Source organism: Staurois parvus, unplaced genomic scaffold, assembly GCF_062004578.1.
Source record: "Staurois parvus isolate SC_StPar_1 unplaced genomic scaffold, SC_StPar_1.0 ptg001270l, whole genome shotgun sequence".
Lineage (NCBI taxonomy): Eukaryota > Metazoa > Chordata > Amphibia > Anura > Ranidae > Staurois > Staurois parvus.
Window position 1 is genome coordinate 289,168 of NW_028319066.1, and position 17,941 is coordinate 307,108.

The window sequence follows — 17,941 nt, forward strand, 5'->3', positions numbered from 1 at the left end:
GGGACACCCCCGATCCCTGATGTCTCTATAAAGAGGATTGGTCACTGCCTAAAGGAAATAACAAGGGGGCTTTTCACCCAATTGTGATAGGAATTTGTTATTGACAACAATTAAAGCAGTAAAATAGACCCTTGTAGCCAGGATAATACACCCAGCAGCAACAATAGATTTCTACATCAACAATAGATCCCCGACAACAATGTCTCAACCACAACAAAATATCCCCCTCCCCGCAACAATAGAACCCAGCAGCAGCAAGAATAGATCTCCAACAACAATGTACCAACCAGAACATAATACACCCTAACCACAATAGAACCCTCCAGCAGCAACAACCGATCTCCTCGCAGCCAGCGTCAATAGACATTTCAGCGTCCAGCAACAATACACCCAGCAGTAACAATAGATCCCCCAGCAACAATAGATCTCCAACAACGGTGGACCAACCACAAAAAAATACCACCCCCCAGCAACAATATAACCCCCAGCAGCAACAACAGATCTCCTCACAGCCAACATCAATAGACCTTTCAGCGTCCAGCAACAATACACTCAGCAGCAACACTAGATCCCCAACAGCAACAATAGATCCCCAACAACAATGGACCAACCACAACTAAATACCCCCTACAGCAACAACATAACCCCCAGCAGCAACAACAGATCTCCTCAGAGCCAGTATCAATAGACCTTTCAGCGGTCAGCAACAATACACCAGAAGCAACAACAGATCCCCAACAACAACGGACCAACCACAACAAAATACCTTCCAGCAACAATAGAGCCCCCCAGCAGCAACAACAGATCTCCTCACAGTCAGCATCAATAGACCTTTCAGTAGCCAGAAACAATACACCGAGAAGCAACAATAAATCCCTAACAACAATGGACCAACCACAACCAAATACCTTCCAGCAACAATAGAACCCCCCAGCAGCAACAACAGATCTCCTCACAGTCAGCATCAATAGACCTTTCAGTAGCCAAAAACAATACACCCAGAAGCAACAATCCCTAACAACAACGGACCAATTACAATAAAATACCTCCCAGCAACAATAGAACCCCTGCAGCAACAACATATCTCCTCACAGCCAGCATCCATAGACCCTCCAGCAGCCAGCATCCATAGACCCTCCAGCAGCCAGCATCAATAGACCCTCCAGCAGCCAGCATCAATAGGCCTCTCTCCTAACAGTATATCCCTCCCAGCAGCAACTGACCCCCAGCAACATAAGACCTACCCCCAGCAACAAACTATCCCCCACCTGCAACACTAGACCTCCCCAGCGACACAAACATAAATCCCCATCCAGTGACAATAGATCCCTCCGGCACAACCCAGCCATTACATACATTCAGTGCTAGAGGTGCCGGAACTGATTTCCCCTGCGTTCCCGCTGGATAGGAGTAAAAAAAAAAAGTAAATAAAAATAATTAAAAAAAAAATGAAAAGCCCTCCTGTCCCCCCATACATAGATGCAAATGTGCGTGTAGATCTGGTAATCAGCATTTGCACCACATGTGAGGTATTGCTGTGAATGTCGGACTGAGAGCAACAATTCTAGGGCCAACATTCACCATTAACTCCAAACTGATGACCTATAAAGGCCTTAACACCCCGGTCACACCAAAGCCGACTTTGAAATCGTGCGATTTACAGTGAAGTCTCACAATTTCAAAGTCGGGTGACATGCCAATTTCAGGTGCGATTTGCGAGACATTTGATACAGATGTCTATACAAATCGCACCAAAAGTAGTGCATGGACTACTTTAGAAATCGGTGCGGCTCCAACCAAGTCGGAACCGCGCCGATATGACCGCTTTAATTGCGGATAATAGGATGCGACTTGGCATGTGATTTGTAAGTCGCATGGCATGCAGATCGCATTCCAATTCACATCCAGTGTGACCGGGGACTTAAGGAATAACTTATAGACTATTTTAGGTACCATCATTTCTTTTATATTTTACCAAACCATTTGGTATTATATGGCATCTGTGTGCACTAAAATTCATCATTCAAGTGTGCTTTTTCCTAAAAATGTCTCCACCCCACAGCTTATATATATCACCCTGATTCCTGTCTTCACCTTACTACTGTATCAGGGGCGGACTGACCATTTGGAAACTCGGGCACTGCCCGAGGGCCCGGGGTCAGTAGGGGGCCCCATGAGATGCCCCTGATACCTTTTTCATAAGCTTTTTTGAGTTTGGGCAAGGACAGAGGGACCCCATGATCCCCTATTGCCAGAGGGCCCCATGAGTTGTCAGTCCGCCCCTGTACTGTACTCATCAACTGCTCATTCTGAACCCACACACTAATAAAACCTCCTTGACAATGGGACCTTTCCCTCCATATAAGTCATACTCCCTTATTACCTCCCTCACCCTTCTGCTTCTCCTAACATCTGGAGACATTTCCCCAAATCCTGGGCCACCATCTTTTTCCTTTGGTCAACACACCCAGCACCCCTTATGCTCTAACAGTGGCTGCAATCCACACAATCTAGTTACTATTCCTCTTCTTCCTAGAACCAGCCTCCCCTTCTCCTGTGCCCTCTGGAATGCCTGCTCTGTCTGTAACAAACGCACCTCTCTCCATGACCTTTTTATCACAAACTCTTTTACCTTGCTTGCAATTACAGAAACCTGGCTGCATGAATCTGACTTTCTCTCTCCTGCTCCCCTCTCCCATGGTGGTCTCCTCTGGACTCTCCCAGGCCTAGTGGACAGAAAGGAGGTGGAGGTGGAATCCTCCTATCCCCTCAAAGCACTTTTCAGGTCCTTCATTCACCTCCCTCTCTGTCCCTTTCCTCATTTGAAGTTCACTGTATTTGTCTGTTCTCTCCAGTTTCTTTAAGAATTGCTGTGATCTATCGGCCTCCTGGACCGGTATCAAGTTTTCTTGATGACTTCTCTGCCTGGCTGCCTTACTTTCTATCTTCTGAAATTCCCACAATTGTTCTTGGTGACTTCAACATCCCTGTTAATCTTAACACTCCTGCTACCTCTAAATTTCCGAGCTAAACCACTTCTTTTGAGCTAAAACAATGGACACACTCCAATGGTTACTGCCTCGACCTGGTATTCTCCTGCCTATGCACTTTTTGCAAGCTCACCAACTTTCCTTTTCCTCTCCCTGATCACTCCCGTATTAGCTTCACTCTCTCCTTGGCTTCCTCCAACTTGTCTTCCAACTACCAGTTACCCGTAGAAAACCTTGCTATCTTAACCCTTCTCTTCTTTTTTTCGGCAACATATTGTCTCTATGACAAAATCTCAGCCCTGTCCTGCCCCAACCTGGCCACTTCTGTCTACAACAGTTCACTGTTATCCACCATGGACACACACACAGAATTAGGCCCCGACTGCTACAGCCCCGGCAAACAGACAATACCAGATTCCTTTAAAAAACGTAGCCGTGCTCTTGAGCGTCTATGGCTTAAGACTAAGACCCAGCAAGATTTCTACCAATATAAATCTGTTCTTCAAAAATACAACTCCTGTCTCCACACTACCAAACAGACCTATTTTATCACTCTCATTAACATCCTCTCACGCAATCCCCATCAATTGTTTTCTACCTTTAACTCTCTACTTCCTCCCTCTTTACCTCCACCCACTAACTCACTGCTCAGGAGATTGCTAATCACTTAAAAAATAAGATTGATACAATTCGTGACGAGATCTCCACTGTACAGATATCTACCTCACCCTACACTCCTTGTCCACCTGCACAATCTATACTTCCCTTGTTTAACCCAACTACTATAGAGGAGGTTGGTAAACGTTTTTCTAAAGCCCTCCTAACCACCTTCCCCCGGGACCCTGTTCCCTCGCAAATACTACAGGTACCCTCTGGCTCTATCCTTCACTCTTTAACTCGTATCTTCAATCTCTCCCTTTCTACTGGCATCTTCCCCAACTCTCTAAAACATGTGCTGGTCACCCCCATACTTAAAAAGGCCTCACTGGACCCCACCAATCTTAGCAACCTAAGACTTATCTCCTTACTCCCTTTTGCCTCTAAACTCCTTGAACGTCTAGTCTACAACCGGCTGAGCTGCCACCTCATTGAGAATAACCTTCTCAATCCCCTTCAGTCTGGATTTTGCCCACAACACTCCACAGAAACCACTCTCCTAAAACTCACAAACGACTTACTAACCGCTAAAACCAATGGTCAGTATTCTGTACTTTTACTCTTGGACCTCTCCGCTGCCTTTGACACAGTTGACCATCCCCTCCTCCTCAAAAAACTCTATTTACTTGGTCTCCACGACTGTACTCTCCATTGGTTAGAATCTTACCTATCTCACTGCACCTTCAGTGTCACTTACAACTCTACTTCCTCCTCTCCTACTCCTCTTACTGTCGGGGTCCCCCAAGGTTCTGTGCTTGGACCTCTCCTATTCTTGATCTACACCTCTTCCTTGGGTCAGCCGATAGCTTGCTATGGTTTCCAATACCATTTCTATGCTGTTGACACACAAATCTATCTCTCTACTCCTCAGCTCACCCCATCAGTTTCCTCAGGTATCACCAAATTACTAACAGACATATCAGACTGGATGTCACAACACTTCCTAAAACTCAATCTATCCAAAACCGAGCTCATAATATTTCCTCCCCCACATGCCTCTTTCCCTGATTTCTCTGTCAGGATCAATAGCACCACTATCAACCCATCCCTGCAAGCCAGGGTGTGAGGGGTAACCCTGGATTCTGAACTATCCTTTCATGTCCACATCCAATCCCTGTCCAAATCATGCCGGCGCAACCTCCGCAACATCTCCAGAATATGCCCCTTTTTAACCAATGATACCACAAAACTCCTAATTCACTCCCTGGTCATCTCTCGCCTCGATTACTGCATCTCCCTTCTCATTGGATGACCTTTACATAGGCTATCCCCCCTCCAGTCCATCATGAATGATGCTGCCAGGCTCATCCACCCTACCAACCGTTCAGTGTCTGCTACCCCTCTCTGCCAATCCCTCCACTGGCCTCCACTCAGTGTCCTCCACCCCTCTCTGCCCATCCCTCCACTGGCCTCCACTCAGTGTCTTCTACCTCTCTCTGCCAATCCCTCCACTGGCTTCCATTCAGTGTCCTCCACCCCTCTCTGCCCATCCCTCCACTGGCCTCCACTCAGTGTCCTCCACCCCTCTCTGTCAATCCCTCCACTGGCGTCCATTCAGTGTCCTCCACCCCTCTCTGCCAAGCCCTCCACTGGCTTCCACTCGCCCAACGAATAAAATTCAAAATACTGACAACAACTTACAAAGCCATCCACATCTCTGCCCCCAGGTACATCACCAAATTGATCTCAAAATATCAACCAAACCGTACTCTTCGATCCTCCCAAGACTTTCTTCTCTCTAGTTCATGTGTCACCTCCTCCCATGCTCACCTCCAGGACTTCTACCGAGCTTCTCCAATCTTATGGAACTCCCTACCCCAATCTGTCCAGCTGTTTCCTAACTTATCCATCTTTAGACGATCCCTGAAAACCTTTCTCTTTAGCCCTCATGCACACTTGACATTTTTACTGCTGCTGATTTTGGCGTTTGACGTTTTTTTCTACAGCCAATAAACTCCCCAGCATGTTATCCTATGTGTCCATTCACACATAGGCTGTAATCAACGTGTTTTGGTTGGGACGTTTTTTGGCTGGGAAAAAACCCCCAAACTAGTAGGTTTCTACAGGAGTTTTTCAGCTGTAAAAATGCTCTAACGCTGAAAAATGTGGTAAAATGCCACAAGCCAGCATTTTTGGATTTTTTGTGACCAAAAAAAAATTTTTTTTGTAAAAAAAACACTGTAAACCACTAAAAACCACAAAAAACTCATATGCGGAAAAATGCCGCAAAACGCCACTAAACGCTAATGCAAAAACGCTAAAGAAAGCTGAAAAACTCAAATTTTTAACGTGACTTTACACAACTAACGTTACAAGCATTAGCCAAAAGTCAAGTGTGCATGAGGACTTAAAGAAGTCTATCCTGCTTCTACCTAGTAAGCTGCCATTTATTTCCTCCATCAGCCCATCCCCCATAGCTGTTACCTTTTGTATCACTCAACCCTTCCTCCTAGATTGTAAGCTCTAACAAGTCGGGCCCTCTCTACCTTTCATGTTGTTCAGGTAGATTTCCCCCTCTCAAAGGGGTAGGCAACCTTTGAGAGGTGGAGATCTACCTGAACAACATGAAAGAGATCAAAGATCACTGGGGTTCAGCACCCTTTTTTTTTTAAAGAAATGAACTAGCAAGGCCTAACTAAATAGTAGAAAAAACTTAGCTAAAATATAAAAAAAAACACATCACTGTAAAAATGAACCACTTTTTCTCCTGAGGATTTCCCCCCCTTCCTGACCAGGCCATTTTTTGCGTTATGGCGCTGCGTTACTTTAATTGACAATTGCGCGGTCATGCAATGCTGCACCCAGATGAAATTTACGTCCTTTTTTTCCCACGAATTGAGCTTTCTTTCGGTGGTATTTGATTGCCTGTGCATTTTTTATTTTTTGCGCTATAAAAAAAAAGACAATTATGAGAAAAAAAACAATATTGTTGATTTTTTGCTATTAAACATGTCCAGTAAAAAAATTAAAAAATCTAACTCGTCATAAATGTAGGCCAAAATGTATTCTGCTTCATGTCTTTGCTAAAAATAAATCCCAATATGTGTAAATTAATTGGTTTATGTGAAAGTTATAGCGTTTACAAATGGTGGTATATATACTGGAATTTTTTTTTTTTAACTAGTAATGGTGGTCATTCTGACACTGGGGGGAACTGACTTGGTGTCACTGACATCCCCAGTGACACCAATACAGTGGTCAGTGCTAAAAAAAGCACTGACACTGTACTAATGGCGCTGGGCAGGAAGGGGTTAACAAGAGGGGCGTTCAAAGGGTTAACTGTATGCTGGGAGTGTTTTACTGGGGGGCGGTGTGATGGTGCTTCACTGTGCACAGCCATCCAGAGCAGTGTGCCCGAGCCAACAGGGAGGAGGACTGTTAGTAAACAAAGCAGCCCTCCTCCCAATTGGAGATCCTCAGTAATCACGGGGCGCTGGCAGGTAGTCACTGTCCGGGACCCGGCGATTGGCAGCCGCGGCTGCATATGGCGGTGTGGGTAGGGCGCATGGTGCGTGCGCGCCCCATACCCGGAAATACAAAATCATATATATACAGTCAGGTCCATAAATTTTGGGACATCACCACAATTCTAACATTTTTGGCTCTATACACCATCACAATGGATTTGAAATGAAACGAACAAGATGTGCTTTAACTGCAGACTGTCAGCTTTAATTTGAGGGTATTTACATCCAAATCAGATGAACGGTGTAGGAATTACAACAGTTTGCATATGTGCCTCCCACTTGTTAAGGGATCAAAAGTAATGGGACAGAATAATAATCATAAATCAAACTTTCACTTTTTAATACTTGGTTGCAAATCCTTTGCAGTCAATTACAGCCTGAAGTCTGGAATGCATAGACATCACCAGACGCTGGGTTTCATCCCTGGTGATGCTCTGCCAGGCCTCTACTGCAACTGTCTTCAGTTCCTGCTTGTTCTTGGGGCATTTTCCCTTCAGTTTTGTCTTCAGCAAGTGAAATGCTCAATCGGATTCAGGTCAGGTGATTGACTTTGCCATTGCATAACATTCCACTTCTTTCCCTTAAAAAAACTCTTTGGTTGCTTTTGCAGTCTGCTTTGGGTCATTGTCCATCTGCACTGTGAAGCGCCCAATGAGTTGTGAAGCATTTGGCTGAATATGAGCAGATAATATTCCCGAAACACTTCAGAATTCATCCGGCTGCTTTTGTCAGCAGTCACATCATCAATAAATACAAGAGAAGCAGTTCCATTGGCAGCCATACATGCCCACGCCATGACACTACCACCACCATGCTTCACTGATGAGGTGGTATGCTTAGGATCATGAGCAGTTCCTTTCCTTCTCCATACTCTTCTCTTCCCATCACTCTGGTACAAGTTGATCTCGGTCTCATCTGTCCATAGGATGTTGTTCCAGAACTGTGAAAGCTTTTTTAGATGTCGTTTGGCAAACTCTAATCTGGCCTTCCTGTTTTTGAGGCTCACCAATGGTTTACATCTTGTGGTGAACCCTCTGTATTCACTCTGGTGAAGTCTTCTCTTGATTGGTGACTTTGACACACATACACCTACCTCCTGGAGAGTGTTCTTGATCTGGCCAACTGTTGTGAAGGGTGTTTTCTTCACCAGGGAAAGAATTCTTCGGTCATCCACCAGAGTTGTTTTCCGTGGTCTTCCGGGTCTTTTGGTGTTGCTGAGCTCACCGGTGCGTTCCTTCTTTTTAAGAATGTTCCAAACAGTTGTTTTGGCCACGCCTAATGTTTTTGCTATCTCTCTGATGGGTTTGTTTTGTTTTTTCAGCCTAATGATGGCTTGCTTCACTGATAGTGACAGCTCTTTGGATCTCATCTTGAGAGTTGACAGCAACAGATTCCAAATGCAAATAGCACACTTGAAATGAACTCTGGACCTTTTATCTGCTCATTGTAATTGGGATAATGAGGGAATAACACACACCTGGCCATGGAACAGCTGAGAAGCCAATTGTCCCATTACTTTTGGTCCCTTAACAAGTGGGAGGAACATATGCAAACTGTTGTAATTCCTGCACCGTTCACCTGATTTGGATGTAAATACCCTCAAATTAAAGCTGACAGTCTGCAGTTAAAGCACATCATGTTTGTTTCATTTTCAAATCCATTGTGGTGGTGTATAGAGCCAAAAATGTTAGAATTGTGTTGATGTCCCAATATTTATGGACCTGACTGTATATATATATATATATATATATATATATATACATACACACATTATTTTGCACACCCCTGCCGACCTGTAGCAGTATATCTGTTATAGGGCAGTCGGGATGTGGTTAAACTTAGCCTATCCTAAAAGTGGATGGTGTCAGTAGAGCAGAGGATGGTGTCAGTCAGTACAACAGTGGATGGTGTCAGTAGAGCAGTAAGCAGGGCTGTCAGGATGCTGTCGGTAAGGCAGAGGTTGGTCTTAGAAGGGCAGTGGACGGTGTCAGTAGTTTTTATTTTTAATATTTTTATAAATTATTTTTTACAAGTCTATTGTGTTAATTATGTTTTACAATATTCATTTTTATTCTTTTTTTTAACAATTTTTAGAAGCCCTGTTGGGGGGGGGGGCCTTTGATGAATTATCAGGGATTTAAAAAGCCCCCCGATGTCTCAAGTTTGAGACAGAGAAAGCGACTGAGTACAGATTCCCCAATCTTTTTCTCTGCACTCTCAGCTACACCGGACAGTGATGAATGGAAAGTGCTCTGAGGCTTCCTGATCATTCACAAACGGAAGCAAAGTAATCATAGTGATGCTTTATCCTTCTGATGTGGCTACAGTAGTTTGGCCACAAAGGGCACTAACTCACACATACATGGAGCAATTTCATAGTGCTAACACTTTAGTAATCAAATAAAGCTGACAGCATGCAATTCTCCTGTGCATGCCAGCAGGCATATAATATTTATTTCAGGTACTTATATAGCACTGTGAATTTACACAGCACTTTACATATATATTGTACATTCACATCAGTCCCTAACCCTCAAGGGGCGTACAATCTAAGGTCCCTAACTCACATTCATACATACACATACTAGGGCCAATGTAGACAGGAGCCAATTAACCTACCAGCATGTCTTTGGAGTGTGGGAGGAAACTGGAGTACCTGGAGGAAACCCACACTGACACAAGGAGAGCATGCAAACTCCAGGCAGGTGGTGCTGTGGCTGGGATTCGAACCAACAACCCGAGTACTGCTAGGGTGAAGTGCTAACCATTTAGCCACTGTGCTGCCCATAACAGACATTGCATGTCAAACCATGTACCTAAAAACCAATAAAATTGATTTGTGACATCCTTTACATGTCTTTTAGCTATTGCATTGCTGCTATACTCTATTTTACTACAAATATGCTAAAAGGCATTACATGCCAAACCTTATACTTGTGAATTTGTGGTTTACAGGTAGAGGGTTTGACATGTAGGGGGTTATTTACTAAAACTGGAGAGTGCAAAATCTGGTGCAGCTCTGCATAGAAACCAGTCAGCTTCCAGGTTTTATTGTCAAAGCTTACTTGAACAAGCTGAAGTTAGAAGCTGATTGGCTGCTATGTACAGGTGCATGAGATTTTAAGTGAACCAGCTTTAGTAAATAAACCCTGTAATGTCCTTTATATGCCTTTTACTATATTTTTAGCAAATAAAGATTATACCTTTGAGCTATTGTATTTGGTGGTGACAGAATGAACCCTTCAAAAATTGTTCCTTGTGCACAGCAATAAAAACCTGACAGGGGTTCTGAACATTCCATACTCTGTGCAAATCAAAAATGGTGTGGGCTATATATATATATATATATATATATATATACAGTCAGGTCCATAAATATTGGGACATCGACACAATTCTAAAATTTTTGGCTCTATGAACCACCACAATGGATTTGAAATGAAACGAACAAGATGTGCTTTAACTGCAGACTGTCAGCTTTAATTTGAGGGTATTTACATCCAAATCAGGTGAACGGTGTAGGAATTACAACAGTTTGCATATGTGCCTCCCACGTGTTAAGGGACCAAAAGTAATGGGACAGAATAATAATCATAAATCAAACTTTCACTTTTTAATACTTGGTTGCAAATCCTTTGCAGTCAATTACACCCTGAAGTCTGGAACGCATAGACATCACCAGACGCTGGGTTTCATCCCTGGTGATGCTCTGCCAGGCCTCTACTGCAACTGTCTTCAGTTCCTGCTTGTTCTTGGGGCATTTTCCCTTCAGTTTTGTCTTCAGCAAGTGAAATGCATGCTCAATCGGATTCAGGTCAGGTGATTGACTTGGCCATTGCAGAACATTCCACTTCTTTCCCTTAAAAAACTCTTTGGTTGCTTTTGCAGTATGCTTTGGGTCATGGTCCATCTGCACTGTGAAGCGTCCAATGAGTTGTGAAGCATTTGGCTGAATATGAGCAGATAATATTCCCGAAACACTTCAGAATTCATCCGGCTGCTTTTGTCAGCAGTCACATTATCAATAAATACAAGAGAAGCAGTTCCATTGGCAGCCATACATGCCCACGCCATGACACTACCACCACCATGCTTCACTGATGAGGTGGTATGCTTAGGATCATGAGCAGTTCCTTTCCTTCTCCATACTCTTCTCTTCCCATCACTCTGGTACAAGTTGATGTTGGTCTCATCTGTCCATAGGATGTTGTTCCAGAACTGTAAAGGCTTTTTTAGATGTCGTTTGGCAAACTCTAATCTGGCCTTCCTGTTTTTGAGGCTCACCAATAGTTTCCATCTTGTGGTGAACCCTCTGTATTCACTCTGGTGAAGTCTTCTCTTGATTGTTGACTTTGACACACATACACCTACCTCCTGGAGAGTGTTCTTGATCTGGCCAACTGTTGTGAAGGGTGTTTTCTTCACCAGGGAAAGAATTCTTCGGTCATCCACCACAGTTGTTTTCCGTGGTCTTCCGGGTCTTTTGGTGTTGCTGAGCTCACCGGTGCGTTCCTTCTTTTTAAGAATGTTCCAAACAGTTGTTTTGGCCACGCCTAATGTTTTTGCTATCTCTCTGATGGGTTTGTTTTGTTTTTTCAGCCTAATGATGGCTTCACTGATAGTGACAGCTCTTTGGATCTCATCTTGAGAGTTGACAGCAACAGATTCCAAATGCAAATAGCACACTTGAAATGAACTCTGGACCTTTTATCTGCTTGTAATTGGGATAATGAGGGAATAACACACACCTGGCCATGGAACAGCTGAGAAGCCAATTGTCCCATTACTTTTGGTCCCTTAACAAGTGGGAGGCACATATGCAAACTGTTGTAATTCCTACTCCGTTCACCTGATTTGGATGTAAATACCAACAAATTAAAGCTGACAGTCTGCAGTTAAAGCACATCATGTTTGTTTCATTTTCAAATCCATTGTGGTGGTGTATAGAGCCAAACATATTAGAATTGTGTCGATGTCCCAATATTTATGGACCTGACTGTATATACACACACGCTGACTTTGCAGTAACTAAATCACATCTGCAAAACAAAGCTAGCAAAGTAGGTCATACAAGGTAGGTCACCAGTGAGCAGTATGTGTCAGCAGTAGAGGTGCGAGAATTAGTGCTCTGATCTGAGAATAGTAAGATTAACACGAGGCAACCAATGGAGGTCCAAGTAGGCTCAATAGTCAGTGACTAAGTGCAGGGGTATTGGGAAAAAAAAATACAGAGTGATGAAATGTATTAGTAGGAAGAGCCTCCAAAATAATGACAGTCTATGACACATATAAGGTACTTACCGTGTTTCCCCGAAAATAAGACACTGTCTTATATTTTTTTGGGCTCAAAAAAACACACTAGGTCTTATTTTCGGGGTAGGTCTTATTTTTTAAATGTCCAGGTGTGGACAAGGGGTGCAGAGGTGAGCTGCAGGCAGTTGTGGATGAGGGTTACTATGGAGAGGGCCGGTTGATGACAGTTGTGAGCTGCAGTCAGGTGTTGCAGGGGTGACTTGACAGGTGAGTTTCAGACAGGGTGCAGATATGAGCCACAGACAGGGTGAAGGGGTGAGTTGCAGATGGGGGATGCATAGGTGAGCTGTGGCTGGGGGGTGCAGAGCTGAGCTGTGGCCGGGAGGTGAAGGGGTGAGTTGCAGACGTGGGATGCAGAGGTGAGCTGTGGCTGGGGGGTGCAGAGCTGAGCTGTGGCCGGGAGGTGCAGGGGTGAGTTGCAGACGTGGGATGCAGAGGTGAGCTGTGGCTGGGGGGTGCAGTGCTGAGCTGTGGCCGGGAGGTGCAGGGGTGAGTTGCAGATGGGAGGTGCAGGGGTGAGCTGTGGCTGGGGGGTGCAGAGCTGAGCTGTGGCCGGGAGGTGCAGGGGTGAGTTGCAGACGTGGGATGCAGAGGTGAGCTGTGACTGGGGGGTGCAGAGCTGAGCTGTGGCCGGGAGGTGCAGAAATGGGTTTCATCTCAGATCACCTCTGCACCCCCCCAGCCGCAGCTCACCTATGCACCCTGTCTGCAACTCACCTGTTTTTCAAAGAATGAATGACCTCACTAATAGAACTCCACACTGCTATTATTTTGAACACGCCCCTTTCAATTAGTGATTCAATTACACAGAATCAGCAGCATGCATGTCATGACTGTTGGGTCTGTTGGATTTCTATTACTCTACTACACCTGCTAGGAAATTATTTGCCATGTAGAAATATAATTTCTACCAAAAACAGTGATTGATCCGGTTAGTGATGTCTGACTGCTATTATTTTGAACATAACTGTATATCCAAATGAATTAAAAGCAGCTAGCACTCAGGGTATCAGGTAACAGTCCCAGAATCACAATTTCTAAAATATTAGTGCAGCACTAAAAAATGCATGTCATAAATTCCATAAACGCATGTGACTTAAACACATATGTAAGTAAAGTGCTGAAAGTGCAATATTTATATAACTAGTTCAAGATGACATAAAATGCAATAAAAGAAGTTCATCAGAGCATTCGTGAATTTAAAACATCTCTTGTGCAACGATATCGGCTGAAGAAATGCCTATGATTGGCACGTGAAGTTATCCGTGAAGAGTAACTGTGCAAAAACTTGTAAAAGGGAATCCACCCTTGGTAGGGATGTACACTCACCAGACCATAAATTATAATGCGCATTGATTATTATACATCGCACATCTGGGGGTGCAGCGGTACGCTGACAGCTACGGGGTCATCCGTCCATCCGTCAGGGTGAGTGTCTGGTGGTCCTGCGGGGAATTAGCTCAGCCACAGGAGCCAGAAAGGTGCTTGTAGTATTTTATTCATGGTAATAATAGCAAGTAACATAAAAACGTATCCAAGTGGAGTAATAAAATGAATAAATAAATGAATAAAGTACCAAAATGGCCGCCGCTCATCAGTAGCGGTGGCTAGAGGTCAGCAATAGGGCTCCACCCAACGCGTTTCATGTAATAACACGTCCTCAGGGGTACTCCTATCTTAGTTATTACTTTTACCCGAGGACCTCTGCAGTCTGTGATTGGCATCTTTGACTCCTTGTCTGTTTTTATGACCTTTTTGGTTTGTGAGTATGCATTTGTAATTTTATAATACATTTCTTTGCGGTGATGCACGAGGAGAGCGCGCCCTGTTTTGTTCTTTATTGCTGCATCCGTTCCAACAGGGATGCATGTGACAGGGTGACAACACGGGAACAAAATTGTGAAACAGTTGTCACCCCATAACCGGAAGTGCCTGAACGATGACCTTCATGGCAGGATTGTCTTTCATTAAAAACGGCAGATTTAAAGTGAAAGCATCTTGTTAAATGATGTGAACATGTTAAGGCGTGCATGACATTTTACTAGCCGGCTATAGATCGTATTGATAAGATGAGGTCACATTGTGAAATGTATATTGTTTAGGCGTGGCGTACGGTCCATTTCATCTAGTTGTGCCTTGTAGTGCCAGGACATCTCTTTCTGGCGAGCTGTAAACTTTTCACTGGGGAAAAGTCCCCCCTATCACGTGGCTAGTGAGATTGAGGTCATGTCTATGTCTGTGTGTGTATCTGGTGCACGATACAGGCAGCCATTCGAAGTTGCGTTCTGAGAGGTTGCATTTGTGTCCCAGATAATTGAGAGGAAGACACGGGTAGGCGGGAGGTTTGTAGTAAAGAGCAGATAAAAGGGGAAATCACCATCACAGCTCTGCACAGCTCCACAGCCATCAGAGATGAAGGTAGGTCCCTAAGGACTATGTTGCTGCTAATGGCCCCCCCTTAGGACCCAAATCCCTCTCTGTCCATCTTTCTGTAGCAATCTATTCTCATTTTGGACTTTTTTCTACTAATAATGTTCTTATTCTGCATGCATTTACAATGTAACTACCAATAGTGTTTTATATCTGTATAAATATATCTCATTACCAATAGAGTTTACACTGTTTTTAAGCCCTCATGCACACGGGATGTTTTTACAGCGGCTGATTTTGGGTTTTGACGTTTTTTTCTACAGCTAGTAAACCCCCCAGCATGTTATCGGATGTGTCCATCCCCGGCATGTTATCCTACGTGTCCATCCCCAGCATGTTATCCTACGTGTCCTTCCCCGGCATGTTATCCTACGTGTCCATCCCCGGCATGTTATCCTATGTGTCCATCCCCAGCATGTTATCCTACGTGTCCATCCCCGGCGTGTTATCCTACGTGTCCTTCCCTGGCATGTTATCCTCCGTGTCCATCCCTGGCGTGTTATCCTACGTGTCCATCCCCGGCGTGTTATCCTATGTGTCCATCCCCGGCATGTTATCCTATGTGTCCATCCCCGGCATGTTATCCTCCGTGTCCATCCCTGGCGTGTTATCCTACGTGTCCATCCCCGGCGTGTTATCCTACGCGTCCATCCCCGGCGTGTTATCCTACGTGTCCATCCCCGGCATGTTATCCTACGCGTCCATCCCCGGCGTGTTATCCTACGTGTCCATCCCCGGCGTGTTATCCTATGTGTCCATCCCCGGCGTGTTATCCTATGTGTCCATCCCCTGCATGTTATCCTATGTGTCCATCCCCGGCATGTTATACTATGTGTCCATCCCCGGCATGTTATCCTATGTGTCCGACCCCAGCATGTTATCCTATGTGTCCATCCCCAGCATGTTATCCTATGTGTCCATCCCCAGCATGTTATCCTATGTGTCCATCCCCGGCATGTTATCCTATGTGTCCATCCCCGGCGTGTTATCCTATGTGTCCATCCCCGGCATGTTATCCTATGTGTCCGACCCCAGCATGTTATCCTATGTGTCCATCCCCAGCATGTTATCCTATGTGTCCATCCCCAGCATGTTATCCTATGTGTCCATCCCCAGCATGTTATCCTATGTGTCCATCCCCGGCATGTTATCCCATGTGTCCATCCCCGGCATGTTATCCTATGTGTCCATCCCCAGCATGTTATCCTATGTGTCCATCCCCGGCATGTTATCCTACGTGTCCATCCCCGGCATGTTATCCTATGTGTCCATCCCCAGCATGTTATCCGATGTGTCCATGCACACGTAGACTGGAAAAAACCCAGAACTAGTGGGTTTCTAGAGGAGTTTTGTAGCTGTAAAATCACTCTAAAGCTGAAAAACGCGGCAAAACGCGGTAAAATACAGCAAACCGGCGTTTTTGGACTTTTTTTGACGAAAAAAAAAATTTTTTTTGGGGGGGGGGAGGGTAAAAAAATGCAAACACGGCAAAATGTGGGAAAACACAGCAAAACACAGCTAATGCTAAAAACTCATAGACTGGAATCAGCGGTTTTTGGCTGGAAAAAAAAACAGGACTAGTGGGTTTCTAGAGGAGTTTTTAGCTGTAAAAAACGCTCCAACGCTGAAAAACGCAGCAAACCAGCATTTATGGACTTTTTTTTACACCCCCAAAAAAAATTTGGGGGGTTAAAGAAAACGCAAAAAAAGGCAAACGCAGAAAAATGCGGGAAAACACAGCTAAACGTGGCAAAAAGCAGCTAAATGCTACTACAAAAACGCTAAAAAAAGCTGAAAAACTCACGTTTTTAACGTGACTTTACACATCTAGCGTTTCCAGTGTTATCTAAACGCCCCGTGTGCATGGAGCCTTAAGGATCAATCCATCCATTTGGATTTAGGGCCATAGAGGCACAGTCCAGATGCGTTTCTGCGTGCATGTTTTTGATACATTCCGGTGTATTTTTTCCCTTCTTTTTTTTCTTCATCTTAAAGCAGATTTCTGGGCAATTTTTTTATTTGTGGCCGATGCAGTGGGACTGTGCCTGCACTGCACGGGTTAACTGCATGTTTTGTTCTATGGGAAAGGACAGCAGAGGGTGAGATATACTTACCTGAACCGCCGATCCTCTCCACACAAGACCGGTGCCTTCGGCTCCTGTCCCCCTCGGTCCAGCGGTCTTGTAAGTGGACTGTTCCTGACATCAGCACGCTCAATAAGGTTGATTTACTAAAGGCAAATAGACTGCGCACTTTGGAAAGTGCAGTTGCACTCTGCAAGTGCAGTAGCTCCAGAGCTTAGTAAATGAGCAGAAGCTCTGCTGACCTCCATCATCCAATCATGTGCAAGCAAAAGTGCTTTTTTTCAGTTTTCTTTTCACATGATTGGGTATTCCTTGCAAAGTGAATCTTTATCTCATTTACTAAGTTCTGGAGCAATTGCACTTTGTATGGTGCGCAGTCTATTTGTCTTTAGTAAATCAACCCCAATGCACGCTTCATAGAAAGGAACAGTCCACTGCTGGGTTGTGGGGGAGCACGGTTTTCCAGAGGATTGGTGGGTTAGGTGAGTATGAGCTTTGTGCTCACCCCTAGAAAAAACAAGCAGATGGTCCATGAAGTGAGAGTACAGCCCCACTGCTTGGTAAAAAAAAATATCTGACCAGAGTTCTGCTTTAAATAAGGACATGTGCGTTTTTGGTGCGTTTATTTGCGTTCCAGTGCATTTTTAATGCATTTTAATGCATTCCAGTACAGTTCAATGCAGAAAAAATGCAGCATGTTCTCCTTTTTTTTTGTGGAACTGGAACTGACAGCACTGGTGTGAACTATGCCATTGGAAACCATATAACCTACTATAGGGTGGGGGAGGTGGTGCACAAGGTAACAGCTATGGAGGATGATCTGATGGAGGTGGCCAAAATACAGTTTTTAGGTGGACGAGTGGTAGGCTTACCTGAATAAATGAGTTTTCAAGGATCGGCTAAAGGCAGACAGGGTAGGAGCTAACCACACATACCAGGGAAGGGAGTTCCAGAGGATGGGAGAGGTTCTAGAAAAGTTCTGCAGGTGCCTAAAGAGTAT